Here is a 5449-nt window from a genome sequence, read left to right as displayed (position 1 = left end):
AGGTAATGATCATATAAAATGCACATTGAAATCAAGAGAAGGTTGCATGAACACAATGAGAATTTCAAAAAAGAGTTACAAAATATAAAGAAAAACCAAACATGGCTGAAGAACACAATAACTAAAATTAAAAATACACTAGAAGGAATCAACAATAGATTAAGTGATACAGAGAAACAAATCAGTGAACTGGAAGACAAAGTAGTGGAAATCACCCAAACTAAGCAGAAAAAAATAAAAAGGACAGTTTAAGAGACCTCTTAGACATCATCACACATGCTACCATGTGCATTATAAAGATTGCAGAAGAATAACAGAGAAAGAAGCGGGCAGAGACTTATTTGAAGAAATAATAGCCGAATACTTCCTTAACCTATGAAAGAAAATGGACATTCAAGGTCAGGAAGCACAGAATTCAAAATAAGATGAACTCAAGGTTCATAGCAAGGCATATTATATTTAAAATGGTTAAAGATAAAGAGAGGATCTAAAATGCAGCAAGAAAAAAGCATCTAGTTACATACAAGAACTCTTATAAGACTAGTAGCTTACTTTTTAGGAGAAACTGTGCAGACCTGAAGAGAGTGGCACAAAATAGTCAAAATAATGAAAGGAAAAAATTTACAACTAAGAATATTCTACCTGGAAAAGCCATCATTCTTATTTGAAAGACAGATAAAGATTTTGATTAAAAAGTCAGGCATAAATTAGTTCAGAACCACTAAACCAGCTTTATAAGAAATGTTAAAGGGACTATTATAAGCAGAAAAGGTCACAAATAGAAATATGAAAATTATGAAAGGAAAAACTTCACTGGTGAAGGCAAACATACAGTACAGTAGTAAGTGAAACTCCAGTACTTTGGCCACATGATGTGGAGAGTTGACTCATTTGAGAAGACCCTGATGCTGGGAAAGATTGAGGGCAAGAGGAGAAGGGGACGACAGAGGATGAGATGGCTGGATGGCGTCACCGACTCGATGGACATGGGTTTGAGTGTACTCAGGGAGTTGGTGATGGACAGGGAGGCCCCTGCGTGCTACAGTTCATGGGGTCGCAAAGAGTTGGACATGACTGAGCGACTGAACTGAACTGAAGAAAGTTAAAAGACAAACATAGCAAAATTATCTATATCCATAAGGCATAGTTAAGTGATACACAAAACAGAAGATTGTAAAATATGATGTCAAAAACGTTAAACCTGGAGAGAAGAAATAGAAATGTAGTGTTGTTAGAATGTTTTTGAACTTGAGAGATCATCAACTTAAAATATGTGGCTGAGTGGAATTTTTTAAAAAACCCATACATATGCTGCCTAAAAGAGATTCACTTTCAATCTATAGACACACACACACTAAAAGTGAAAAGATGGAAAAATGTATTCCATCCAAATGGAAATAAAAAGAAAGCCAGGATAGCAATACTTGCATCAGACAAAATAGACTTTAAAACAAACACTTGCAAGAGAAGGAGATTACTTGATGATAAAGGGACCAATCCAGCAAGAAGATATAACAATTGTAAACATATATGCATCCAACATGAGCACCTAAATACATAAAGCAAATATTAACAAACATAAAGGAAGAAGCTGACAATAACAAAATAACAGAAGGGAACTTTAACACCTTGCTTACATCAATGCACTTATCAGCCAAATACAAAATTACTAAGAACCACTGGCCTTCAAGAACACATTAGACTAGGTAGACTTAATAGATAAATACATAGAACATTACAACCCAAAGCAGTAGAACACACATCTTTTTAAGTGCACCTGCAACATTTTCCAGGATAGATAACATGCTAGGCCACAAAGCAAGTCTCAGTAAATTTGAAGATTGAAATCATATCAAGAATGTTTTATGACCATAAAGATATGAGACTAGAAATCAACTACAGGGAAAAAAAAACTGCAAGAAACACAAACACACAGAGTCTGAACATCATGCTACTCAACAATCAATGGGTCACTGAAGAATGCAAAGAGGAAATTAAAAAATACCTGGAGAAAAGTGAAATTAGAAAAACAGTGATCCAAAATCTATAGGACATAGCAGAAGCATGTCCTATAGAGAACATTCCCTGAAAGGGAAGTTCATAGGGATGCAAGCCTACCTCAGGAAACAAGAAAACTCTCAAATAAAAAATCTAATATCACACATAAAGTAACAAGAAAAAGGAAAAACAAAGCTCAAGTTAGTAGAAGGAAAAAAATTATGATCAAATAAAAATAAAAGAAATAGAGACTAAAAGACAATAGAAAATATCAATAAAACAAAGAGCTGATTCTTTGAAAAGAGGAAAAAAGCAGATAAACCTTTAGCTAGAATCATGAAGAAAAATAGAAAGAGGGCCCAAATAAATAAAATCAGAAATGAAAGAGAAGTGACAACCAAGATGACAGAAATAGAAAGTATAAGCTATTGTTATGAAGAATTGCTGCTGCTGCTGCTAAGTCACTTCAGTCTTGTCTGACTCTGTGTGACCCCATAGATGGCAGCCCACCAGGCTCCCCCGTCCCTGGGATTCTCCAGGCAAGAACACTGGAGTGGGTTGCCATTGCCTTCTCCAATGCATGAAAGTGAAAAGTGAAAAGTGAAAGTGAAGTCGCTCAGTCATGTCCGACTTCTAGCGACCCCATGGACTGAAGCCTACCAGGCTCCTCCGTCCATGGGATTTTCCAGGCAAGAGTACTAGAGTGGGGTGTTATGAAGAATTATACATCAATTAAATGGGCAACCAGGAAGAAACGGACAAATTCCTGGAAATGTGCAATGTCCAAGGACTCAAGAATAAACAAAATATAAACAGACCAATTACCAGTAATAAAATTGAATCAATAATAAAAAGAACTCCCAACAAACAAGCTCCAGGACTAGGTGGCTCCACTGATGAATTCACCGAACATTGCAAGAAGAGTTAATACCTATTCTTCTTAAACTATTCCAAAAAATTGAAGAGGAATTTGAAATCATCCCACAAGGCCAGCATCACCCTCATACCAAAACCAGCCAAAGACACCACAAGAAAAGAAAATTACAGGCCATAATCACCAATGAATGTGCATGCAAAAATCCTCAACAAAATATTTGCAAACTGAATTTAACAATATATTAAAATGATCATACACCATGACCAAGTGGGATTGTCCTAGGGATGCAAGGACGGTTCAATATCCACCAATCAATCAATGTGATATACCACATTAACATATTGAAAAATAAAAATTGTATTATCACTTCCATAGATGCAAAAAAAGCTTCTGAGAAACTTTAACATGTATTTGTGATAAAAACTCTCAACAAAGCTGGAACAGACAGAAATTATCTTAACATAATAAAGGCCAAATATGAGAAACTCAGAACCAATATCATACTCCAAAGTGAAAACATTTCCTCTAAGTTAGGAACAAGACAAGGATGACCACTCTTGCTACTTTTATTCATATTCAACATCATATTGGAAATCCTAGCCACAGCAATCAGAGAAGAAAAAGAAAATAAAGGAATCAAATTTGAAAAGAAGATTTTAAACTGTCACAGTTTGCAGATGAGATGATACTATAAAAGAAGATACCAAAAAAAAAAAAATACTCTCTATATTAGAACTAGTCAATGTATTCAGTAAAGTTGCAGGATACAATACTAATATATATAAATCTGTTATATGTGTACACATTAATAATGAACTTTCAGAAAGATAAGCTAAGAAAACAATCCCATTACAATTACATCAAAAGAATAAAATACCTAAGAATAAATCTAACCAAAGAAGCAAAGACTTGTACTCTTGAAAACTATAAGATTCTGATGAGGGGAACACATGTAAACCCATGGCTGATTCATGTCAATGTATGGCAAAAACTACTACAATATTGTAAAGTAATTAGCCCCCAACTAAAATAAATACATTTATTTAAAAAAAGAAAAAAATAAAGCTAATGATATTGAAAAAAAAACACAAAACTTAGTATCTGTGCTAATGAAACTTTAAGTGAAAATACACATATTATGTCCATTAATAATGAAGGTTTGGGGTATGAAAAAATGCCCAGGACTTTGTAGGATATGTTATTTCAAATTGAAATCCCTAAACTTTCAGTATTTTTATAATGTTTCCTTAAATTTTGAGATGCCTTAAGGAATAAGAATATCTTTAGAAGAACAAATATTTATACAAATACCATTTTAAACCTTTAATTTGCTTTCCTTTTTTCTTTGAAACTCAATCAAAATAAAATTTTATATAAAGCATAAAAAAAAAGATTCTGATGAAAGAAATTGAAGATGACCCAAATAAATGGAGAGGTACACCAGGCTCATGGCATATACTGAAATCAGATTGATTATATTCTTGGCAGCTGAAAATGGAGAAGCTCTATACAGTGAGCAAAAACAAGACCAGGAGCTGACTGTGGCTCAGATTCCGTTCATTTCAGTTAAGCCTCTCAGTCATGTCTGACTCTTTGCAACCCCATGGACTGCAGCACACCAGGCTTCCCTGTCCATCACCAACTCCCAGAGCTTGCTCAAACTCGTCCATCAAGTCAGTGATGCCATCCAATCATCTCATCCTCTGTTGTCCCCTTCTCCTCCTGCCTTCAATCTTTCCCACCATCAGAGTCTTTTCTAATGAGTCAGCTCTTTGCATCAGGTGGCCAAAGTATTGGAGTTTCAGCTTCAGCATCAGTCCTTCCAATGAATATTCGGGACTGATTTCCTTTAGGACTGAATGGTTGGATCTCCTTGCAGTCCAAGGGACTCTTAAGAGTCTTCTCCAACTCAGATTATGAACTCCTTATTGCAAAATTCAGACTTATATTGAAGAACGTAGGGAAAACCACTAGACCATTCAGGCATGACCTAAATCAAATGACTCATGTGACGCCATGGACTGTAGCCCACCAGGCTCCTCTGTCAATGGCATTTCCCAGGCAAGAATATTGGAGTGGGTTGCCATTTCCTTCTCCAGAGGATCTCTTCCCAACCCAGGGATTGAACCTGGGTCTCCTGCATTGCAGGCAGATTCTTTACCAATTCAGTCACCAGGGAAGCCCCCACAAAAAATGCCAAGCCCTAAATGACTTCACTGATGGATTAACTCTACCAAAAATTTCAGGAAGAAACAATACCAATTCTATACTATCTCTCTTTAAATAACGAAGAAGAGGGATTATTTCCTGACTCATAACAACTAATAAAATATTTTCTATGAGGTCTGCACTACCTTGATACAAAATTTTCTTAACAAAATGTCAGCAAATTGAATACAATAATATATGCAAAAGATAAAACGTCACGATGAAGTCAGGATTATCCCAGGAATGCATAGATGGTTTAACATTTGAAATGCAATTCACTACATTAACTAAAAAGGAAAAACATAATCTTAACAAAAGCAGAAAAAGCATTTGACAAAATTCAAGGTCCATTTCTGATGCAAACTG

General features: G+C 35.3%; 1 non-coding gene across 1 annotated transcript; it reads right to left on the bottom strand.

Moving 5' to 3' along the window:
- Positions 1-4982: 4982 nt before the first annotated feature.
- Positions 4983-5054, bottom strand: TRNAC-GCA (transfer RNA cysteine (anticodon GCA)). Its single transcript has one exon. It is a non-coding gene; the product is annotated as a tRNA-Cys (tRNA).
- Between the last annotated feature and the right edge of the window lie 395 nt (positions 5055-5449).

Source organism: Giraffa tippelskirchi, chromosome X (genome assembly GCF_054371585.1).
Source record: "Giraffa tippelskirchi isolate mGirTip1 chromosome X, T2T-mGirTip1v1.2.pri, whole genome shotgun sequence".
Classification (NCBI taxonomy): Eukaryota; Metazoa; Chordata; class Mammalia; order Artiodactyla; family Giraffidae; genus Giraffa; species Giraffa tippelskirchi.
This window is presented reverse-complemented; position numbering and strand designations above follow the sequence as displayed.